Source organism: Rattus norvegicus, unplaced genomic scaffold, assembly GCF_021556685.1.
Source record: "Rattus norvegicus strain SHRSP/BbbUtx unplaced genomic scaffold, alternate assembly SHRSP_T2T unassigned-0000194, whole genome shotgun sequence".
Classification (NCBI taxonomy): domain Eukaryota; kingdom Metazoa; phylum Chordata; class Mammalia; order Rodentia; family Muridae; genus Rattus; species Rattus norvegicus.
This window is the reverse complement of record NW_028238911.1, coordinates 20,280-45,000: the sequence shown is the minus strand read 5'-3', so window position 1 is coordinate 45,000 and position 24,721 is coordinate 20,280. Positions and strand designations below refer to the sequence as shown.

General features: G+C 49.2%; 1 long non-coding RNA gene across 1 annotated transcript in view; it reads right to left on the bottom strand.

The window, feature by feature from the left end:
* LOC147997286 (uncharacterized) overlaps window positions 1-5,992 on the bottom strand; it is an 18,692-nt gene extending 12,700 nt beyond the window's left edge. The window contains exon 1 of the long non-coding RNA XR_015648022.1: window positions 5,813-5,992. This is a non-coding gene — a long non-coding RNA (uncharacterized LOC147997286). The remainder of the gene's footprint in view (window positions 1-5,812) is intronic.
* Between the last annotated feature and the right edge of the window lie 18,729 nt (window positions 5,993-24,721).

The following is a 24,721-nucleotide window of genomic DNA, read 5'->3' as shown; positions in this document are numbered from 1 at the left end:
CGGCGGCAACGCCCTCGCGCGGACAGGTGGAGGAGGAGGGGAGGAGGTCGACGAGCGACTCTGACCCCGCGAGGGGGGAGAGAGGGGGGCCGAGCCCGCGTCGGAAGGGAGGCCGGGCCTCGGGGCAGCGAGGGGGAGAGACACCGACCGGAGCCCCCACCGCCACACCGGGACGCGCACACGGGTTCGACTCAACGCCCAGGCGCCCACCTTGGCACCCCGGCAGCTTTCCCCCGACGCACGCCTTCCCAGAGGACGGCGGGGCCGGACGGGCCCCCGCGCAGACGCACCCTCAGCCAACAGGCCCCACGGACCGGCGTGGGCGACAGCCACTAAAGCCTCTTTCTCCTCTACGCCTCGCGGGGCGTCTTTCCCCCCGCACACGCCTCCAAGAGACCAGGCGAGACGCGCCGCCACGGCCGCGGCGGCCGGGACGCCCTTCAAACCGCAACTTCCTCCCGCCCGCCGGGCGGCCCTTCCCCCCAGGCACCCCGCGACCGCCCCGGGACCCGTGCGCGCCCGGCTGCCCCCCCGTGAGGAGGGGCCCGGCAGCACGGCCGCGGGTCGGCCAGACGAGGAGCGAGAGAGAAAGGAACGCCGGCGGGCGGGGAGGGGGAGCGAACCGACAGAACGAGGACCGTCGACGGCAGGGCGGGCCGCAGCGGCACCCCCCGCGGGAGACGCCTCACAAGGGACCGGGAGGCCGCTCGGGCGGCGACCGGGCACGCGAGCCAAGCCGGCGGGAATCACACTGCACCCAACCCGGAGCAGTCCCGCCACGCCCGCGGCACCGAGCCGACCCGAAACCAACGGACAACCCCCGGGAGCCCGAGGAGACGCCAGCCGACGCGAGAGAGAACCGAGGCAGACGCCGACGCCAACCGACGAAGACCCCCGCGTGGCAGCGGGTCCCAACGTCCGACGACGCGCCGGACGCGGCCGACCGCCGGTTCCCCCAAATAAGAAGTCCGCCCCCGAGAGCGAGGCCAACCCCGCGGTTCACGGACCCTCAAGAGCCCCGCGGAGGGGGAAGGGGGGGTAGGACGGCTCCCGCGATCTCCACCGGCCGTGGGAACGCTGCCGTGGAAGGGGGGGACGAGGCGGCAACCGCAGACGCCCGAGAGCACGCGGCACGCACCACACGCGACACGACCTCGCCGCGAGAGTGGCCGGGACGTGGACGCGCGTGGGAGGGACGCACACGCGACGGAGGGCACGGGGGGAAACGGAGGCGGGTGGGACCGGGAGCCCACCGCCGCCCTTCCAAACCCACCCGTCCCGCGACGACCCCTCGCGGTGAGGGGGGTACCGCGCACGCGGGCGTGTGCACGGCCCTTCCCCGCCACCTGCCACCAGAAACCCAATCTCCCCCACAAGCTCCGCACAGCGGCAGGTCGACAGAGCCCCGTCCCGCGTGATCCCTCCTCGTACTCGGAGCGGGGAGGCGCGGGTCGCGGTAGGCGAGAGAGCAAACGCTGCGCGCAGAAGGCTGAGGTCAGGGCGGGCAGCCGAGGGGACCATCCGGGAGAAGCCCCTCGGAGATCGTAAAGCCCTTTCCGAAGATAGCTAGAGAAGGCAAATTCCTCACTGAGGGCGGGACGAACCCAACACCGACGAGCAGCCAAGGGCTCCGTGCACGCAACGGGAAACGAGCAACAGGCGCGGGACAGAACGGGAAGGACCACGCGCCAGCTGGTGGGGGGTCTGCGGTATCGGCAAAGGTCTCTTTCTCCGGGGTCTTCTTGAGCATTCGCGGACCGGGGGGACCTGCGACAGGTCCCCGCCGAGAGCCAGGCCTCTTCAAGGCGCACACAAAGGAGGAGCCTTGACTTGAGGGAGTCCGGTCTTTAAAAAGGGCCAGCCGCGATCGCTCAGCACCACCCTAACCGCGCAGGGCCCGCGGGTGAAGGCACCAAAAACATAGGCACGGGGTGGGCGCTCACCCAACGGAAGGAGCCTTTTAACCGCACACTCAACTCCTCGACCCCCCCCCTTTCTGTCACCGTGCAGAAAGCCGGCAACTAGGACAAGGGAAAGCGTAAAGGCACAAGCACCATGGAGCACAGGAGGCACGCCGGGGAGCGGGAAGCGCCACCGCCAACTCAGAAGCGGGCACCTTGGTGGTCAAAGCCCGGAACGCTCCAGGAGCACCGCAAGGCTCACACGAAGCAGGGCGCGTGCACACACCATTCGGGAAGGGTATGCACCGCAGCGGGTCTACCACCTTCCCCCGGCACGGGGGAAGAGGGCCGCGAAGCAGTGAACGGCGTGGGGGCAAGCGCCCCCGACACGTCCACAGGGACACCGCGAACCACAGCAACAAGTGTGCGCGGGTCAGCGCTCGTGCCGGACAGCCGCACCCCTGACTTCCACACACCACCCTGCAAAGGAATGGGGAGGAGAGACGAGGGGCCCGCTGGCAGAACGAGAAGAGCGGTCGCCATTCGCGCTGAATGACCATTCGCCATGAATGTCCGTCCCTCGCCTGGCGCGGCTTAGGCCCCGGCCCGAAGAGAACGCGGCAGCACCACATCGATCCAACGGGAGCGAGACACGCCATGCATCGGGAACAACGGGCGTGAGAGCTTTCTAACAACGCACTGGACGGGAATACGAGCGAGAAGAGCGAGAGAGAGCACGGGAAGAAGTCGCTAACACTGCCACACACACAAAAAAAAAAATTTACCCTTCTCGAGGGCGAGAAAAAAAAGGAAGCGTTGCACTCGGGAGGCACGTGGCGTGGAAGAACGGGACTCAACGGGCAGCGGAGGTTCGGGAACTCCTTCAAAAAAAAATAAAAATAAAAAATAAAAAATAAAAATAAAAAAATAAAATCCCCTTCGAAGGAGAAAAGGTGCAACTCGGGAGGCACACAGCAGGAAAGAAAGGGACACACCACCAAGCAGCGGAGGTTCGGGAACTCCTTCCAAAAAACAAAAAAAAAAAAAAACAAAAAACAAAAAAAAAAAAACAAATAAAAAAACCGGTCGGCCGCAGAGGAGCACGCCAGGGGGTCACTAGCACCAAACGGGAAAACCCTTCCAGTCGCACTCGGCACCAACGACTCCTACCGGTAACGGACGACAACCACCACGGGGAAATCGGGAACGCCTGACACGCGGGACGGTTGTCATAAAGCTGCCCCACAGAGCACAGGCAAGCAAGCACGGGAAAGCAGGAAGCGCGTACTCATGGGGGGACGCTAAGCTTCAAGCATCGAAGAGGCCCATGCGCAGAAGAAAAGAGCTAGGGCTGGACAAGCAAACAGCCTTGGTGCAAGCCTCTTCCAACGTCCTTTAATGACAAAAAGAGTCAAAAGGACAGCGTGTCAGCATATATCTCCAGGTACAATAAGGACAGATAGCAAAGATGAAAAGTGTAAAAGACACAGGGATAAACATGACAGGCCACACGGAACGTCTGGAAGTCATGTTCGGTGACGTGTCCCCAAGAGGTCCCCATGTAGAAAGAGAACCGGACCGCAAAGGAACAACTGGTCGACCTTAGAACCCTGAGTGCTCACAGACCGAGGAGGCCATGGTAGATAGCCTGGAACACAGCTTCCCCTCGGCCTCAGAAGTCCATGCTCCCGCTGGCAGGGACCGGGGAGGATCCTGGAAAAAATAAAGTCTCGGAGGCGCCCCCTAGCCGGGACACCTCGGCTCGGAGGCCGGGGACACAGCACCCTCTCGGCCTCAGAGGTCCAGGCTCCCGCTATCAGGGACCGAAGGGACTCCTGGAAAAGAAAAAAAAAAAAATCCGTGGCGCCACCTAGCCGGGCCACCTCGGCTCGGAGGCCGGGGACACAGCACCCTCTCGGCCTCAAAAGTGTCTATGGTCCCGCTGGCTGGGACCGAAGGGACTCCTGGAAAAGAAAAAAAAAAAAAAAAAAACTCCGTGGCGCCCCCTAGCCGGGCCACCTCGGCTCGGAGGCCGGGGACACAGCACCCTCTCGGCCTCAGAGGTCCAGGCTCCCGCTATCAGGGACCGAAGGGACTCCTGGAAAAGAAAAAGAAAAAAAAAAAAAAACTCCGTGGCGCCCCCTAGCCGGGCCACCTCGGCTCGGAGGCCGGGGACACAGCACCCTCTCGGCCTCAGAGGTCCAGGCTCCCGCTATCAGGGACCGAAGGGACTCCTGGAAAAGAAAAAGAAAAAAAAAAAAAAACTCCGTGGCGCCCCCTAGCCGGGCCACCTCGGCTCGGAGGCCGGGGACACAGCACCCTCTCGGCCTCAGAGGTCCAGGCTCCCGCTATCAGGGACCGAAGGGACTCCTGGAAAAGAAAAAAAAAAAAAAAACTCCGTGGCGCCCCCTAGCCGGGCCACCTCGGCTCGGAGGCCGGGGACACAGCACCCTCTCGGCCTCAGAGGTCCAGGCTCCCGCTATCAGGGACCGAAGGGACTCCTGGAAAAGAAAAAAAAAAAATCCGTGGCGCCACCTAGCCGGGCCACCTCGGCTCGGAGGCCGGGGACACAGCACCCTCTCGGCCTCAAAAGTGTCTATGGTCCCGCTGGCTGGGACCGAAGGGACTCCTGGAAAAGAAAAAAAAAAAAAAAAAAACTCCGTGGCGCCCCCTAGCCGGGCCACCTCGGCTCGGAGGCCGGGGACACAGCACCCTCTCGGCCTCAGAGGTCCAGGCTCCCGCTATCAGGGACCGAAGGGACTCCTGGAAAAGAAAAAAAAAAAAAAAACTCCGTGGCGCCCCCTAGCCGGGCCACCTCGGCTCGGAGGCCGGGGACACAGCACCCTCTCGGCCTCAGAGGTCCAGGCTCCCGCTATCAGGGACCGAAGGGACTCCTGGAAAAGAAAAAAAAAAAATCCGTGGCGCCACCTAGCCGGGCCACCTCGGCTCGGAGGCCGGGGACACAGCACCCTCTCGGCCTCAAAAGTGTCTATGGTCCCGCTGGCTGGGACCGAAGGGACTCCTGGAAAAGAAAAAAAAAAAAAAAAAAACTCCGTGGCGCCCCCTAGCCGGGCCACCTCGGCTCGGAGGCCGGGGACACAGCACCCTCTCGGCCTCAGAGGTCCAGGCTCCCGCTATCAGGGACCGAAGGGACTCCTGGAAAAGAAAAAGAAAAAAATCCGTGGCGCCACCTAGCCGGGCCACCTCGGCTCGGAGGCCGGGGACACAGCACCCTCTCGGCCTCAAAAGTGTCTATGGTCCCGCTGGCTGGGACCGAAGGGACTCCTGGAAAAGAAAAAAAAAAAAAAAACTCCGTGGCGCCCCCTAGCCGGGCCACCTCGGCTCGGAGGCCGGGGACACAGCACCCTCTCGGCCTCAAAAGTGTCTATGGTCCCGCTGGCTGGGACCGGAGAGGAGGGAAGAAATAAAAAAAAAATAAAATAAAATAAAATAAAAAATTAAAAAAAAAAAAATTGGAAAAAAAAAAAAAAAATCCGGGACGGGGCCCAAGCCTTCTGGTCGACCTCATCCAGCTGCCACCAACCCCTCCTTGTGTCCCAATAGGTCGTACAGCCACCCTCCTCCCCTGAAGTTCTCCAGGTACAACCTCCTAGCTAGAGATGGTCCCCAGACAGGACGGCGTCTCCGTCGCGCACCCGCCTGCTTGCCTGTCACCCTCTCACCCTGGCCGGCTCACCACAGGCACTTCCCCGTCCTTTGTCACCAACCGGGGGACAGGAGCGTTGCGGAAACTTGTCGCCACTAGGTGTCGCCCGACAGCGATCTCGATCAAGCAAACCAATACAGACTGTCACGCGCCGCCGCCGCCACACACACTCATTCCGTCTCTCCGGAGTGACCTCCCTAGCTCAGGGGGACACTCACCCACGCACAACGGGGCAGGTACCCACCACTTCTCCCGAATGGCACAAACGGTCCCGGTTGTCCCGCCGGAACACAGTGAACGCGGGATGGACTCGGGGCCAACCCCCTCAGGCACCCAGAAAAGGAAAGTAGGACGGAGCGGTGAAAACAGGCCACCTCTAAGTGAAAGGACATGCACTCTCGAATCGGTTAACAATTAGCAAGGAACAGGCACAGTTAGGAAAAGGGAGCGTCCAAACTCCGTCGTGAGGGGAGGGTGGCGGCGACCTCAGTTCCACACCATTTTTAAATGGCTCACTCATTTTTAAAACCCTCCACCGATCCCGATGGGGGGGAGGGGGGTTGTTGTTGTTCTCTGTTCCTCGCTGCCACCGCCAGCCGGCACTCACCAAACCACACACCTGCCACCCTCTTTGGAAGACTAAACACAGAGAGTAAATTAAAAGAATGGTGGAATGATGGTGGAATGGTTAAAATTCCCGTGATTTGTTTTCACTCTGATCAAAACATACTTATTTTGTGCATTTGCATTCCCTTGTTCACACGTGCCTCTGTGTGTGTGGTGGGGGGAGGGAGGGAGGGAGGGAGGGAGGGAGGGAGGGAGAAAGAGAGAGAGACAGAGACAGAGAGACAGAGAGACAGAGAGAGAGAGAGAGCCAATTTAAAAAATAAAAACATGGTTAAATACAGCCACTTTGGGAAGATTGCTAGAGAGAATGCAGTCCAGAGTATGGAGGCCAGAGCTCTGGACGCTCTAGACCACAGGTCTCCCATCTCCCATATACCAGGCACCCAGCACCACCATCCCTACTTTGTTTGCTTGTGCGTTTGTTTGCTTGCTTGTTACATTAGTTTCATCCCAAGTTAATAATTATATATTTTTTTTTCTATGCACGTATTTAGTTGTGGCAGGGGAACTCCTTCTTTAGGACAGGCAGACTTAGCTAGTTAGTTAGCCAGTCAAAAGTACGTAAAAAATTTATATCAACATAAATATCATTCACTAAGAAATCCTATCTGAAGAAAAAGAAAGAAAGGAAGAAAGAAGGAAGGGAGGGAGGGAGGGAGGGAGAGAGAGAGAGAGAGAGAGAGAGAGAGAGAGAGAAAGAAAGAGGAAAACTGGCAGACTTAGTTTTAGTGTTTTTGTTATTGTTTATTCAAGATATTGTTTCAGGGCTGGAGAGACGGCTCAGCGGTGAAGAGCACTGACTGCTCTTCCAGAGATCCTTAGTTCAAATCCCAGCAACCACATGGTGGCTCACAACCATCTGTAATGGAATCCTCTCCTTGTGTGTTGAAGACAGTGACAGTGTGCTCATAAAATAAATAAACAATAAAAAATATGTTTGAAGATTAAAGAAAAAACTCTCTCTCTCTCTCTCTCTCTCTCTCTCTCTCTCTCTCACACACACACACACACAAATAAACTCTGTAATAAAAATCAATGTGACTTCATGATCAAACTTCTATAGTCAATAGGACTAGAGAGAACACATGTCTGTAAAATAAAAGCAGAACCTTTTCTGCTTTGTTTTGTTTTGCCTCAAGGTACGTTTCTTTTGGTATAGCCCAGGCAGTCATGGAACTTGCTCCGTAGACTTATCTAGCCTCAAGCTCACAGAGGTCCACTCTGCCTGCCTCGGCCACCCACACAGCTCTCTCTGCTGACTATATGTCTGCATGCCAGAAGAGGGCACCAGAACCTAGGAGGACACACCACATGGCTCCTGAGAATCCAGGTTTTGACTTTAAAAAAAAAAAAAAAAATTCTGACAGCATAGAGGGTAGATATCTGCCTGCCAGGCTCTTCTAGTGCTGTTTAAGGTGGGGTAATAGCCATGTGAAGGAGACAAGGGGAGAGGAAAAATCGATTGGATGAGTAGTGCTGCTGAGATTAAGGAACACACACACACACACACACACACACACACACACACACACACACACACAGAGAGAGAGACAGAGACAGAGACAGACAGAGACAGACAGAGACAGTAAGACAAAGAGACAGAGAGAGAGAGATGACAGAGGGACACACCGAGGGAAAGACATCAGGACCAGCTGAATTTCTCAAGAAAAGAAAAGAAGAGAAAGGAAAAATGTTTTCTATATACACAAATCTGTATACATGATTTGTTATAGTGTCCCATTTGGGCACTTTGGATTCAACTGTGGATGGTTGTCAGCCAGCTTGGCTGACACCTGACCTCACCAAGATGGAGGCAGCCGGCCATTAGCCCTGATGTTCCAGGTCACTTCTGTTTCTCCCTTTCCCAGCCTCTAGGGAAACAGAACTTAATTAAACTCAGTTTGCACGTGCAGAAAGGTGAAGAGGCACCCAAAAGCAGCCAGAAGCCTCAGACCATCCACAGCCACATGTTCTCCTTCTGCCTATATTACTTCTAAATGATCGTATTTATTTATTTATTTATTTATTTATTTATTTACTTACTTACTTACTTACTTACTTACTTACTTTTTTTTCTTTCTTTTTTTTCGGAGCTGGGGACAGAACCCAGGGCCTTGCACTTGCTAGGCAAGCGCTCTACCACTGAGCTAAATCCCCAACCCCCTTACTTACTTACTTACTTACTTACTTACTTACTTACTTACTTATTTTTGTCATACTTAAACAATCGTTCGTCCTTGAATTCCTCCTGTATGCCAGGTAGACTTAGTCAGTCAGTCAGTCAGTCAGTCATTTAGCCAGGTCAAAATAGTTAAACATAAATATCAATAAAATCAATAAAAATCAAATGCAAACCCAATAGACAGTAAGTAAAATCGAATAAACCAAAAGATACATCATAAGCACAGAGTTTCAGCCGGACATTGAAAAGCAGCAGTTACCGAAGCAGTCTCCCTCCCACACCAACACACACACAGCTCGACCACCACCTTATCTGCACATTTTCAGCTCCTGCTTTCTAGAGTTACCAAGTTTATACACTACAGAGTTTAGCAAAGCAGGCCGGTTCACCGCACCCCCAGGGTCAGAGAACATGCTAGACCAGCTCTAGGGGATGGGCTGGGGGGCAGGGGAGGGTGGGAAGAGGGGAAACAGGCAGACTTAGGTATTCTAGTTTTGTTCATTCAAGATTCCACTTCTCTCTGTTGTAGCCCTGATAGACAGACAGGCAGGCAGGAATATTTGTTTGTTTGGCTTGGGGTTTGGGTTTGGTCCATTTGTTGGTGGATTTTGTTTTGTTTTGTTTCATTTTGTTTTTCGGGAAGTGTGGTGACTTAGTGCCTACACAAGCCAAGGCAGGAAAAATAAATAAGTAAAGATCTCTGAAACACAAATCTGGGGTGGGCTCTAGCATGGCCATGGACACACGCATGCACAGACGCACGCACGCACGCACGCACGCACGCATTGTAGACACGCACTCAAGGACACACTGGATTCTACAATGTTTGGTTTCTGAGTGTGTGTCATACAGAACCTAACAGAATATGTAATGAACTCTGGCAGTGACAGCAGAAACAACCTATGAGAAGGCGTCCTTGCAATATTAAAATGGCAGGCTAGCCAGGTGACAGTTATCTTAACCAATCTGATGTAGGCCTCATTCACACGGCATCTAGGCCTTAACAGTTAATTGTATCTGTTTCTTTATTTTCCTCTTAGGCCATCACATTGTTTTACCTAGACCTTTAACAGCCAGCAGCTACCAGCCTACAGCTACCAGTTTCTTTCTTTTCATAAAGAAACCCTGTCTGAAAAACTAGGGGAGGGAGACAAACAGATTAACAGATCTCTCTCTCTCTCTCTCTCTCTCTCTCTCTCTCTCTCTCTCTCTCGCTCTCTCGCTCTCTCGCTCTCTCGCTCTCTCGCTCTCTCGCTCTCTCGCTCTCTCGCTCTCTCGCTCTCTCGGCGCCTGTGTTTGTGTGTTCAACAGAGGAGGCAATGGCAGATAAATGTCTGCCCCTCCTCTGTAAGCCAGGCCACTCCATTACTGCCTTTCCTTTTTCTTAGTTTGTTTGGTTTATTCCAAGTTAATTGTATCTGTTTCTTTATTTTCCTCCTCATTTCTTTAGTTGAGTCAGGGGTCTTTGCACAAAAGCCCTGGAAATCAGTACCTGGATCAGGTCTGCAGCCTGCTCACAGAGTTCTACCCACCTTCACCTCTCAAGTGATGCAATCAAAGACATGCAGCACCACACCTGGCTTCTTTTCACATGTACATTTACTTTAGTTCCAATGCTCATTCAGGTCTGAGAGACGGGGGAGGGAAGGAGGGAAGAGAGACAGAGAGTGACAGAGAAACAGTTGACAGAGAGGGAGAATTGTAGGTTAATTATTGTTCCGTCTCCTCAATCACGGTCTACTGGTCGCCATCGTGGCAACCATGCCCCGCAACCCTACCTTCGGTAAGATCAAGCATAATGGCGGCAACCATATAATTCCTGCTTAGTCGCACTGAACACTCCGGTCATCACTACCTGTGGAGAATTGTAAGGGGGCTCCTCTGGTCTAGAGAGTAGTACCCTTGAATGAAATGAGGATCACAGCAAGCATTATTTGTTTTGAGATATAAGATGTGGAAAGAACTATATGTGTGGATTTACAGACAGACAGACAGACAGACAGACAGACAGACAGACATACATACAGACAGAGAGGACAGGATAGGACAGGACAGGACAGGACAGGACAGGACAGGACAGGAGAAAAAAACAAGAACACAAACAAAAACTCAAAATGGAAGTCCGGTTCCAAATAGTCTCTGTCTGCCCTGTCGCTCTAGTGTTGGTGGTCCAGGTTATAAAAGCTTATACATGGGTGGGTGCGGGAAGTGCTGCTGGGTGTTCAGTTCAGGTCCAAGATTATTGCGGGTAACTAGACAACAAAGAAAGCAGTTAGACTGACTTCAACAGTGTTCGGTTTCTGAGTGTGTTATCACACAGAAGAGCCTAACAGAATATGTAATGAATTCTGGCAGCAACAGCAGAAACAACCAATGAGAAAGTGTCCTTATAATATTAGCAACTGCAACAAAATGGCAGACTAGCCAGCTAACAGTTCCCTAGCCATTAACTCATCTGACATAGGCCTTCTTCACGTTGCATCTAGATAGGTCTTCCTATCTTCCTCTCCAGTGCTGAGACCAAAGTGAGATCAAAGTCATGCATCACCATGGGTGCCTTCCTTTTCATTTCTTTTCTTTCATCCTAGGAAGTGAGTGTGTGTGTGTGTGTGTGTGTGTGTGTGTGTGTGTGTGTGTGTGTGTGTGTGTGTAAAGAGAGAGAGAAGGAGGGGGGGAGAGAGAGAGAGAGAGCTTTAGAGAGAGAGAGCTTTAGAGAGAGAGAGAGCTTTAAAATCAGCACTCAAGCCTTTTCTCTTCCTATCCCTATCCCAATCCCCCCCCCGAAACCAGCAGCAAAGCCACCAGCACTCGAGAGACAGAGGAAGATGAAATCTCTAGTCTGAGAAACAAGAGGAGGTAGATAAACATACCCCCCCCTCTCTCCTTCATAATTTGTTAAAGTGTTCCCTTTGTGTTGTGTGGACTCTACTTTATTAAGCAAGTTTCACATCGTACTATCTCCAAAGAGGAGTCAACAGTCTCTTGGCGTGCAGGCAGTTGTTGCCTGCTTTAAATATTTTTTGGTGTGTTTGTTTGTTTGTTTGTTTGTTTGTTTGTTTGTTTGTTTCAAAACCGAGGGCCTGCCTGCGTTCAACAGATCCAAACCCAGTTCTCAGAGGGGAAAATGGAGTCAAGTCCGAAGTCACTGGCATTTAGGTCATCGGCCATTGACAGTCATAGGAGATGGGAATATCGTCCTTTCTCCAATGGAGACTCACCTGGGTATGCATCAACCACATCTAAGGGCAGGCCTGGGTTAGTACGGGGTGGTGGATGGGGAGGAAGGATCTGGAAAGAGCTTTGCGATGGGAAACTATGATCAGAATGTTGCACAGAAAACAAAATTTGTATTTAAAAAGAAAAAAAAAAAAAGGCTATCCAAAAAATCTATCCAAAAATGAAAGGAAACAAAACAAAACAAAACAAAACAAAACAAAACAAAACAAAACAAAACAAAACCGACAGCAGAACTTTACTAACTGCAAATGCTCCATCTCCCTGTATCCAACCACTCCACTCCCAGATAGGTAGATGATAGTTTGCACTTCTGTCCCAGTTGGGTTAAGAAAAGGGGAACCACCTCTGTGGAGAGCCATCTCTCCAGCCCTTGACAAGCTTTATTTAACTAAACATTAAACATGAATCAGAAACGCCAAACCCTGTACATATATGGTCCAGATTCACCCTTACTTAGAAATCCCCGAGCTGGCAGGGCGAGGCTGGGAATTGAGAGTGAGCAAAAAGGGAGTCTGCCTCTTTCCCCCAGGGTGTGCTATCAACTCCATTACCATTTCCAAACAGCTGGGTGTGAGTCTAACTAAGGTTTCCTTCAGTCAGACATTTGCCAGGAGCCGGAGCCCTGACAGGACAGCGAGAGCGATGATCAGACATCATTTCACAGTGAAATCATCACTCGCTGATTTCAGGCAGAAAACTTTAGAAAACTCTAAACTCTAAAGAGGCACTGAAGCGTGCTAGGGCAGCGGCAGTACTTCCCCGACTGACCTTCAGGGACCTGCATATTCTCCAGCCCCGCCCCACCCCACCCCCTCTCAGCTAGCTCCTGTCCACCCCTCCCCCTCCCCCCCACATACAGGGAGGAGGCCTTGTGTGTGTGTGGGGGGGGGGGCGGCAGCGGGAAGATGCAACTCTCTCTTGAGAGAGAGTTCGGGTCTCCCAAACAAATACATAACTAGAAACTTCATTTATTTACTTTATTTCATCGAGCATACCGTGGAAGAGGGAAAAGGAACAGGGAAGCTAGGCCAACTGGTCGAGCTCCTCCTTTCGTTTTGTTTCAAAAAGGAAAGGAAAAGCCAAAGAACCCCCTCTTTTTGGTGAAAGGAACAGAATGGTGAAAGTTGAAACATCGGCTCGCCACTTAATACTTTGGCTTTTAATAAAAGGGACAGCAGATCGACTTCCGAGTTGATTAAGAGAGAGAGAGAGAAAGAGAGAGAGAGAGAGAGAGAGAGAGAGAGAGAGAGAGAGAGAGAGAGAGAGAATAAAAACCACAAAAAAAACGTTTTGTCGACCAGCCTCCTTTTAAACCTCTGTTACACAGGAAGACTGGTCAACCTCATTCCCCCCTCCCCCCACTCACACACACACCCCTCCCCCTCCACGGAGAGGTTTAATGAGAGAAGAAAGGTAGAAGAAGAGAGTAAAGGCCAGTCATGAGCACGTGGAGAGAATTTGGGAGGGGAATGGGGAGAGAAGGGACAAAGGGGAAGAGGGGAAGAGAGGAAGAGCAAAAGAGCAAAGAGAGGAGCAAAGAGAGCCAACCTCATATTTTATTTTTTTTTTAAAGATTTATTTATTTTATTTATGCGTAAGAGTACACTGTAGCTATTTTCAGACACACCAGAAGAGAGCATCAGATCCCATTACAGATGGTTGTCAGCCACCTTGTGGTTGCTGGTAATTGAACTCAGGACCTCTGGGAGAAATTTGTGTGTGTGTGTGTGTGTGTGTGTGTGTGTGTGTGTGTGTGTGTGTGTGTGTGTGCCCGTTAGTTTAAAAATCTGCTGTAGACCTCCCTTTTAATATCTGTTTAACAAATATTTTTACCATATTTAAATTTTATTTATTTTATTTTACTTAAAAATAATAATGAATAAAGAGTCAATGTGAATAAACAATAAAACAAAAATCAAGGTGATCGGGGTTGGGGATTTAGCTCAGTGGTAGAGCGCTTGCCTAGCAAGAGTAAGGCCCTGGGTTCGGTCCCCAGCTCCGAAAAAAAGAAAAAAGAAAAAAAAAAAAAATCAAGGTGATCAACAGATACCGACGACTGACATGGAAAAAAGTTAATAGATCGCCATAAAAACAGAGTAAGTGCGATGTAAACAATAAAACAGATGGGATGGAGAGATGGCTCAGCGGTTAAGAGCACTGACCGCTCTCCCAGAGGTCCTGAGTTCAAATCCCAGCAACCACATGGTGGCTCACAACCATCTGTAATGAGATCTGATGCCCTCTTCTGGTGTGTCTGAAGACAGCTACAGTGTACTCACATGCGTTAAATAAATAAATTAAAAAAAAAAAGAAAACAATAAAGCAGAAATTAAGACGAGGGACACAGAAGGACAAGGGAGATAAAACAATTAAATGTTAACAGACATAAAGTGGGAACGACGGGGTTGGGGATTTAGCTCTGTGGTAGAGTGCTTGCCTAGCAAATGCAAGGCCCTGGGTTCAGTCCCCAGCTCTGAAAAAAGAAAAAAGAAAAAAGAAAAAAAAAGAAAAGCGGGAACGAGAGGAAGGGCAAATATAGACGACTGAAACGAAATGATGGAATAAATTTATAAAATAATAATAAAGTACGAGTAAATACGAATAAATGGCAAACTGGACTTTAATAAATGTTTAAATCAAGGTGAATGACAAATACAATTTAGACAAAAAGGTTTTGAAAAATGAAAAGAAATAGAAAGCATATATGAATCAATAACAAGACTGAAGTCACAATGGCCTTTGAAGTGACACGGACGACAAACGTGAAAAACATAAATGAAATAATTTCGACAGCCACGGACATTCACATGGTGTGTTGGGAAACACCGCAGTCTTTATTTGGCGAGTAAAAACGCCTCGGGGAACTCTGTACATAGGAGGCTGGGAGCATGAATCACTCTATCTATCTATCTATCTATCTATCTATCTATCTATCTATCTATCTATCTTTTTTTTTTATTTTTCTCTCCCTTACATCTTCCCACCATACCATACGTTTCTCCTTATACAAATCCATAGATTTATATATGTTCTTAATTTCATTTTTTTCCTCTGCCACACAGCCCACCACACAGAACCTCTAGATCTCGGGATCCCCTTCTGCCAGCACCAGTGGCAAGGGCACAGCTCCCCAGAGAATTAACTCGATCCGAACATAAGCGCGACAAGAAATTAAAAGTTAAATCGGAAGTGAAACTGAAAATGAAATTTTGGCCGAAAATAAAATAAAATGAAAGGTATAAGTTTTGTGACAATCAAATCATAAATCCCAATTGGGCAAAAAATAAAATTACAAAGTCAAAATTTTGTCCAGTCCACTGTGCTCCTGTGGAATCCCTCCCTGGAACTTGCTCGGTAGAGTAGTCTAGTCCCAAACTCACAGAGGTCTGCCCTGCCTTTCTCTGAAACCTACAGAGCCAGTCAAAACCTACAATCCTTTGTTGTTTGTTTGGCAGTTTGGCAGTTTGTTTGTTCCTGGACAAAAATGTGGGCTCTCTCTGATTCCTATATGTCTGCATGCCAGAAGAGGGCACCAGAACATAAGAGGACACACCACACAGCTCCTGAGAATCCAGAGGGTTTTTTTTTGTTTTGTTTGTTTTGTTTGTTTTTTCTTCCTCTTTTCTTTTTTTCCGGAGCTGGGGACCTTGCTCTTCCCAGGGCCTTGCGCTTGCTAGGCAAGCGCTCTACCACTGAGCTAAATCCCCAACCCCGAGAATCCAGGTTTTTGACCAAAACAAAAAACAACAACAGGGGCTGGAGAGATGGCTCAGCGGTTAAGAGCACTGACTGCTCTTCCAGACGTCCTGAGTTCAATTGCCAGCAACCACATGGTGGCTCACAACCATCTGTAATGAGATCTGATTGATCTCTTCTGGTGTGTCTGAAGATAACTGCAGCATACTCAGATAAATAAAAAACAAATCTAAAAAAATTAAAAACAACAACAAAAAACACAAAAACAAACAAACAAACAAAACCCCCAAAACTAACAACCTAGAGGGTAGATATCTGCCTGCCCAGGTCTTCTAGTGCTATTTAAGGCTTCCTGTAGATAATAAAGCTTGTGTATCTTTTATCCAGGAACAGAATCATCAAGGCAGGGTAGGAGAGAAGCCCTGTTTGGGATTAAACGTTTCTACAACGTAACAGGAGGAGGCGGAGGGAGAGGGGCTCCTCAGACATAAATCTAAAATAGTACAATGGATCATTTTGAAGGCGTGTGGGAGACAGAGTTTTTCTCTGAGTGAGTGTGGAACTCACTGTCCCTGAGCTCAGCTTGTGATGAGAGAGAGAGAGAGAGAGAGAGAGAGAGAGAGAGAGAGAGAGACAGGGATCGAATTTTCTGTGTCTCTCTGTCTCTGTCTGTCTGTCTCTCTCTCTCTGTGTCTGTCTCTCTCTCTGTCTCCCTGTCTCTGTCTCTCTCTCTCTCTCTCTGTCTCTCTCTGTCTCTGTCTCTCCCCCCTCCCCCATGCGTGTGTTTGTGTGTTCAACCGAGGAGGCAATGGCAGATAAATGTCTGCCCCTCCTCTGTAAGCCAGGCCACTCCATTACTGCCTTTCCTTTTTCTTAGTTTGTTTGGTTTATTCCAAGTTAATTGTATCTGTTTCTTTATTTTCCTCCTCATTTCTTTAGTTGAGTCAGGGGTCTTTGCACAAAAGCCCTGGAAATCAGTACCTGGTTCAGGTCTGCAGCCTGCTCACAGAGTTCTACCCACCTTCACCTCTCAAGTGATGCAATCAAAGACATGCAGCACCACACCTGGCTTCTTTTCACATGTACATTTACTTTAGTTCCAATGCTCATTCAGGTCTGAGAGACGGGGGAGGGAAGGAGGGAAGAGAGACAGAGAGTGACAGAGAAACAGTTGACAGAGAGGGAGAATTGTAGGTTAATTATTGTTCCGTCTCCTCAATCACGGTCTACTGGTCGCCATCGTGGCAACCATGCCCCGCAACCCTACCTTCGGTAAGATCAAGCATAATGGCGGCAACCATATAATTCCTGCTTAGTCGCACTGAACACTCCGGTCATCACTACCTGTGGAGAATTGTAAGGGGGCTCCTCTGGTCTAGAGAGTAGTACCCTTGAATGAAATGAGGATCACAGCAAGCATTATTTGTTTTGAGATATAAGATGTGGAAAGAACTATATGTGTGGATTTACAGACAGACAGACAGACAGACAGACAGACAGACAGACAGACAGACAGAGAGGACAGGACAGGACAGGACAGGACAGGACAGGACAGGACAGGACAGGACAGGAGAAAAAAACAAGAACACAAACAAAAACTCAAAATGGAAGTCCGGTTCCAAATAGTCTCTGTCTGCCCTGTCGCTCTAGTGTTGGTGGTCCAGGTTATAAAAGCTTATACATGGGTGGGTGCGGGAAGTGCTGCTGGGTGTTCAGTTCAGGTCCAAGATTATTGCGGGTAACTAGACAACAAAGAAAGCAGTTAGACTGACTCCTACAGTGTTCGGTTTCTGAGTGTGTTATCACACAGAAGAGCCTAACAGAATATGTAATGAATTCTGGCAGCAACAGCAGAAACAACCAATGAGAAAGTGTCCTTATAATACTAGCAACTGCAACAAAATGGCAGACTAGCCAGCTAACAGTTCCCTAGCCATTAACTCATCTGACATAGGCCTTCTTCACGTTGCATCTAGATAGGTCTTCCTGTCTTCCTCTCCAGTGTGTGTGTGTGTGTGTGTGTGTGTGTGTGTGTGTGTGTGTGTGTGTGTGTGTGTGTGTAAAGAGAGAGAGAAGGAGGGGGGGAGAGAGAGAGAGAGCTTTAGAGAGAGAGAGCTTTAGAGAGAGAGAGAGCTTTAAAATCAGCACTCAAGCCTTTTCTCTTCCTATCCCTATCCCAACCCCCCCCCCCCAAACCAGCAGCAAAGCCACCAGCACTCGAGAGACAGAGGAAGATGAAATCTCTAGTCTGAGAAACAAGAGGAGGTAGATAAACATACCCCCCCCCTCTCTCCTTCATAATTTGTTAAAGTGTTCCCTTTGTGTTGTGTGGACTCTACTGTATTAAGCAAGTTTCACATCGTACTATCTCCAAAGAGGAGTCAACAGTCTCTTGGCGTGCAGGCAGTTGTTGCCTGCTTTAAATATTTTTTGGTGTGTTTGCTTGTTTGTTTGTTTGTTTGTTTGTTTGTTTGTTTCAAAACCGAGGGCCTGCCTGCGTTCAACAGATCCAAACCCAGTTCTCAGAGGGGAAAATGGAGTCAAGTCCGAAGTCACTGGCATTTAGGTCATCGGCCATTGACAGTCATAGGAGATGGGAATATCGTCCTTTCTCCAATGGAGACTCACCTGGGTATGCATCAACCACATCTAAAGGCAGGCCTGGGTTAGTACGGGGTGGTGGATGGGGAGGAAGGATCTGGAAAGAGCTTTGCGATGGGAAACTATGATCAGAATGTTGCACAGAAAACAAAATTTGAACTTAAAAAAAAAAAGGCTCCCGATATCTATCCAAAAATGAAAGGAAATAAAAACCGACATCAGAACTTTACTAACTGCAAATGCTCCATCTCCCTGTATCCAACCACTCCACTCCCAGATAGGTAGATGATAGTTTGCACTTCTGTCCCAGTTGGGCTGTCGAGGTTAAGGAAAGGGGAACCACCTCTGTGGTTATGTGATCCACACACGAAATAAAATAAAAGGAGCGGATAAACGTGCCTGGCATTTTAAGATGCTCAATTTCTTTGCAAGCTTCATTTTGTTTCATTCTTTTAAAGGTTTACTTATTTATTTTCACTTACATTGAGTACACTAAAGCCCTTTTCACATACACAGGGCAGTAGAGTGCATGGGATATCCCTTTGCAGAGGGTTGTGAGCCACCATGTGGTTTCTGTGGAATCGAACTCAGGACCTCTGGAAGAGCAGAGCGGTGAGTGCTCTTAACCTCGGAGCCATCTCTCCAGCCCTTGACAAGCTTTATTTAACTAAACATTAAACATGAATCAGAAACGCCAAACCCTGTACATATATGGTCCAGATTCACCCTTACTTAGAAATCCCCGAGCTGGCAGGGCGAGGCTGGGAATTGAGAGTGAGCAAAAAGGGAGTCTGCCTCTTTCCCCCAGGGTGTGCTATCAACTCCATTACCATTTCCAAACAGCTGGGTGTGAGTCTAACTAAGGTTTCCTTCAGTCAGACTTTTGCCAGGAGCCGGAGCCCTGACAGGACAGCGAGAGCGATGATCAGACATCATTTCACAGTGAAATCATCACTCGCTGATTTCAGGCAGAAAACTTTAGAAAACTCTAAACTCTAAAGAGGCACTGAAGCGTGCTAGGGCAGCAGCAGTACTTCCCCGACTGACCTTCAGGGACCTGCATATTCTCCAGCCCCGCCCCACCCCACCCCCTCTCAGCTAGCTCCTGTCCACCCCTCCCCCTCCCCCCACATACAGGGAGGAGGCCTTGTGTGGGGGGGGGGGCGGCGGGGAGATGCAACTCTCTCTTTTTTTTTTCCTTTTCTTTTTTTCTTTTCTCTCTTTCTTTCTTTCTTTCTTTCTTTCTTTCTTTTTTTTTTCTTTTTTTTTTCTTTTTCCGTAGCTGGGGACCGAACCCAGGGCCTTGCGCTTGCTAGGCAAGCGCTCTACCACTGAGCTAAATCCCCAACACCCGCAACTCTCTCTTGAGAGATAGTTCGGGTCTCCCAAACAAATACATAACTAGAAACTTCATTTGTTTACTTTATTTCATCGAGCATACCATGGAAGAGGGAAAAGGAACAGGGAAGCTAGGCCAACTGGTCGAGCTCCTCCTTTCGTTTTGTTTCAAAAAGGAAAGGAAAAGCCAAAGAACCCCCTCTTTTTGGTGAAAGGAACAGAATGGTGAAAGTTGAAACATCGGCTCGCCACTTAATACTTTGGCTTTTAATAAAAGGGACAACAGATCTCCCTCCTATTTGGTTAAAAAAAAAAAAAGGAATTAAAACACCACAAAAACGTGCTGTCAGCCAGATTCCCTTTAAACCTCCGTTATAGAGGAAGACGGGTTTTTTTTAAGCATCATTTTAAATATATAAATATGTATTTGTGTGTGTGTGTGTGTGTGTGTGTGTGTGTGTGTGTGTGTGTGTCCGTCCGTCCGTCAGTCAGTCAGTCAGTCAGTCAGTCAGTCAGTCAGTCAGTGTCTTCTGTATGGAGAGGATGTGCTGACTCTGAAGCTATGATCTAGACACTTTCTAGATCACAGTTAAAAAGTTTTTAATAACTGTGTGAAGGAGACAGGTAGGGGTGTGTGTGTGTGTGTGTGTGTGTGTGCATGCATGCATGTGGGGGGGAGGGGAGGCTTTGATATCAGCACTCAAGCTTTTTTACTTCCTATCCCAATCTCCCCAAACTACCATCAAAGCAGCACTAGGGAGGCAGAGAAAGGTGAATCTGAGAGTTTCAGTCCTTCCCGCCCTACAGACGAATACAGAGAAACCCAGTCTGAGAAACTAGGGGAAGGGGGAGGGGGAGAGAGAGAGAGAGAGAGAGAGAGAGAGAGAGAGAGAGAGAGAGAGAGAGAGAGAGATCAAATTCTCTTGTGTCTGTCTCTGTTTTTCTCTATTCTCTCTCTCTCTCTCTCTCTCTCTCTCTCTCTCTCTCGTTGTGTGTGTGTGTGTGTGTGTGTGTGTGTGTGTGTGTTTGTTTGTTTGTTTGTTTCAAAACCCAGAGCCTGTCTGTAACAGATCTAAACACAGTTCTTGAAGGGGAAAATGGAAACAATTCCATAGTCTCTGGCAATGAAGTCATCTCCCATTGAAAACCACAGGAGAGGGGAATATTGTCCTCAACTAGGCATATATCAACCAGTATTTCACAGGCAGACCTTCAGGGAGGTGCAGATTCACCAGCCCTACCCTCCCTCCCATCCCCCCAGCATCCCTGCTCATCTCCTGTCCACCATTTGTTGATTCATTGTTGCTGTTGCTGTTGCTGTTGCTGTTGCTGTTGCTGTTGCTGTTGCTGTTGCTGCTGCTGTTGTTGTTGTTGTTGTTGTTGTTGTTGTTGTTGTTGTTGTTCCTGGTGTGAAGAACACTGTGAGGTAGCCTTCCTCTAATAAACCCTCTGGTCTTTAGGGATCCTTCACCCACTCACTCTCTGCCAGACTGAGTTCACAGCAGAAAACGCGTTTTTGAGAGAAACATGTTCCTGGTCCTGTGTGCCCATATTGAGGGAGGCATGAGAAAGGGATAACAAGGAAGGGAGACCCGGCAGTGGTAGGGGGCTGGGATGGGGTCGGGGGTGGGTGTCCTAGCTTGCTAATCCAACTGACCCACTTGCTGTGTAAATAAATATTTTGCATTCTGTGTCCCTTGTTTGATTTCTCACTAAATTCCAGATTGTCAATCTCCCTGTGTCGATTGCACAAGAACCCAAATGGGGATGCTGGGTGGTGAGCTGATTCCTCCCTAGAACACCTGTGCACTCTCTCATAGTCTCTAAGCTCCTTGCTGGACTCTTTTGGGCTTGGACCTGGCTGTCTGTAAGCCAGGAAGGAAGGAAGGAAGGAGGGAGGGAGGGAGGGAGGGAGGGAGGGAGGGAGGGAGGGAGGGAGGGAGGGAGGGAACAGGCCTCAGTTGAGAATCCCAATTTTCTAGTTCACTGCATCTGATGGCTGGCTGACCCTTCCAGGTGAATTGTATTTTTTTTTTCCTTTTCACTCCTTTATTTGAGTCAGGGGTGTCTGCACATAGACCTGGAAATCAGTACCTAGATCAGGCCTGCCTGCCTGCCTGCCTGCCTGCCTGCCTGCCTGCCTGCCTGCCTGCCTGCCTTCCTCTATCTCACAGAGACACAGTTCTAAACACCTCTGCCTCTTGAATGATGGAAATAAAGACATGCACGAACACCTGGCTTCCTTTCATTGTACATTTAGCCTAATTTCAGTTTTATTCATGTCTGGGAGGGAGACTTGCTTGTGTGCTGTAGTTCAATTCCTTTCACTGTGTGGTTTCCCCACCACCTTGGCCACCATGCCACGTGGAAGAGAAGAAGAGATGAACCATATTGTTGGCACCCATATAACAAACACTTGGTTGCTTCCTCTGAGCCCTCTGAGTATCCTTACATCTCTGTATTTTAAAGTGGTTTTGTTTTGTTTTTTATTGCTGTCAAACTCTCTCTCTCTCTCTCTCTCTCTCTCTCTCTCTATCTATCTATCTATATGTGTGTGTGTGTGTGTGTGTGTGTGTGTGTGTGTGTGTGTGTGTGTGTGTATTTTTTTTCTTCCCCCAGAGCTGAGGACTGAACCCAGGTCCTTGAGCTTGCTAGGCAAGGACTCTACCACTGAGCTAAAACCCCAACCCCTATCTCTGTGTTTTAAAAAGTAGACTCTGGAGCAATACCGGGCAGGTCTCCAAGGCGGGTCCTTCGCTTTATTTTATTCTTTTTGTTTTTAATTGTTAAAGATTTGTTTGTTTGTTTGTTTGTTTGTTTGTTTTATGTCTATTCGAGTACCCTGTAGGTGTCTTCAGACACCCCAGAAGAGGGCATGATTGACAATTACAGATGGTTGCAAGCCGCCATGTGTTGGCTGGGTATTGAACTCAGGACCGCTGTAAGAGCAATCAGTGCTCTTAACGACGGTGCCATCTCTCCATCCACCTACTTTATTTTATTCTCTATGCTCTCTTGTGCGAGTCAAGGTCAAGCAGGCAAGAAACACCCAAACAGATTGGTCCATCACCACTTTCTGAATTCTTTTTGTTGTTGATGTCAGGGATGTAAAGCAAGTTTACCCATGAAGAATTGTAAGGGAGTCCTTCTGATTTAGAGAATAGCAGCCTTGAAATGAAATGAGAATCACAACAAGCATTTGTCTTATTGTTTTTGTTTTTTTCTTCCTTTTTCTTCGGAGCTGAGGACCGAACCCGGGGCCTTGTGCTTCCTAGGCAAGCGGTCTACCACTGAGCTAAATCCCCAACCCCTACATTTGTCTTAAAGTCTGAAAAACACAAAACAAAACAAAACAAAACAAAACAACAACAACAACAACAACAACAACCAAGAACAAACCATGAGACCGCAGAAATCCTCAGGCGGAGGAGTAAGGAGCTAGTTTTTATTGGTTAGGGTATTATTTGGTCGGGTGGGGGTAGGGGTGGGGGTGGGGGTGGGGGTGGGGGTGTTGTCCTTCCTACACCTCTCTTGCATGAATGAGCTGAACATTACTTAAGCTTGTGTCCAAAACTGTCCATTTTTTAGATTGATCCCAGGAGGGAGGGAGCGAGCCGGGGATACAGCACACCCTCTCTGGCCTCAGAGGTCCAGGCTCCCGCTGGCAGGGCCCGAAGGGACTCCTGGGGGGAAAAAAAAATAAAGTCTCCGAGGCACCACCTAGCCGGTTTTATTCTTGAAGAAAAGCAAACATACATAATGGAATAAGGGAAAGAAAAAACCCTGTTTTCTATATACACAAGCAGTCGTAATTTGTTATAGTGTCCCCTTTGCGTAGTTTGGATTCGATGACTTTATTTTATCAAGCAAGTTTTAAACAGCGGTAACTCCAAAGAGGAGTCAACAGCCCCTTTAAGTGCAGTCAGTCATTGACCCTTTGGTCTGTCTGTCTGTCTGTCTGTCTGTTTCAAAACGAGGGAGGGCCTGCCTGCCTGCCTGCCTGCCTGCCTGCCTGCCTGCCTGCCTGCCTGCCTGCGTGCCTGCATCAGATCTAAATACAGTTCTCAGAGGGGAAGACAGAGACAAGTCAGAAGTCACTAGCACTCAATGGACGACCACCAACCTAAGGGCAGGCCTAGGGTAGAATTTGATGGACGGACGGACGGACAGACGGACGGACGGACGGATGGACAGATGGACAGAAAGGATCTAGGAGGAGCTTTGGGAAAGATGAAAAGCCTCCATTTCCCCCCAAAAGAACGAGCCCCAACAGCTGGGCTCTTCGAGATGAGTTATAAGGGGAACCACACATACAGTTTTGTATCACACATACAGTTTGTCATCATCCGTCAATACCAGGTAGACTTTTCAACGTATGTAGGTAGCTGTTGACAGGTCAGTCCTTTACTAAGCCTCATGTAAGCTCTGCAGGGTAAGCCTCAGGAATTCATCTGTGCGTCCCGCAGGGTATGCTTTCTTGCTTTGTTAAAGGCTAGACTTTGGTTGCTGTCTGTCTGTCTGTCTGTCTGTCTGTCTGTCTGTCTGTCTGTCTGTCTGAATGAATGAATGAATGAGCGAGGGAATGAACGAATGAGGAGGGGATGCACATGCCTATGGTTTTAAGATGCTTAATTTCTTTACAAGGTTTATTTATTTAAACATTAAACATTGGGGTTGGGGATTTAGCTCAGTGGTAGAGCGCTTGCCTAGGAAGCACAAGGCCCTGGGTTCGGTCCCCAGCTCCGAAAATAAAATAAAATAAAATAAAATAAAATAAAATAAACATTAAACATTAATCGGAAATAATGGAGTCAGCAGTTAAGAGTTCTGACTGTGTTCTTCCAGAGGTCCTGAGTTCTATTCCCATGGTGGCTCACAACCCTCTGTTATGGGATCGATCTGCTGTGTGTCCGAAGACAGCTGCAGTGTGCTGTTTGTAGGGTAAAGAAAAAAATACTAAAGAAGAAAAAAAAAAAGAGAGAGAAAAAGTTAGAAGCACCAAGTCAAGTCATGTAAATATTGCCCACATTCGGATTTAGACATGCCTGAGCTGTCAGGGCGAGGCTGGCTGAGAGCGAATCAGTGAACGATCGGACTCTTCCTCTCTCTGTGAGGGTGTGTCATGAACTCTATTACCATTTCCAAAGAGTTAGGTATGCTGGAGCGAAGTGGACCGGAAAGCCAAGGGAGGAGAGGTATGCCTACACGAGTCCACCCAACCCCCCCGCCCCCCCCCCCGAGGGAGACATCCTCGAGTGGTGGGGGGAGGGGCGAAGGTGTGGAGGGATAATTTCCAACAAATAAATCCCAACAAATAAATTACTAGAGACTTGATTCATTGATTTACTTTAAATTTATTGAGTGTATCGGGAAAGAGGGAAAATGGGTCAAGGAGGGAGGGAGGGAGGGAGGGAGGGAGGGAGGGAGGGAGGGAGGGAGGGAGGGAGAGAGGGATATCTTTTCCTCCAAATC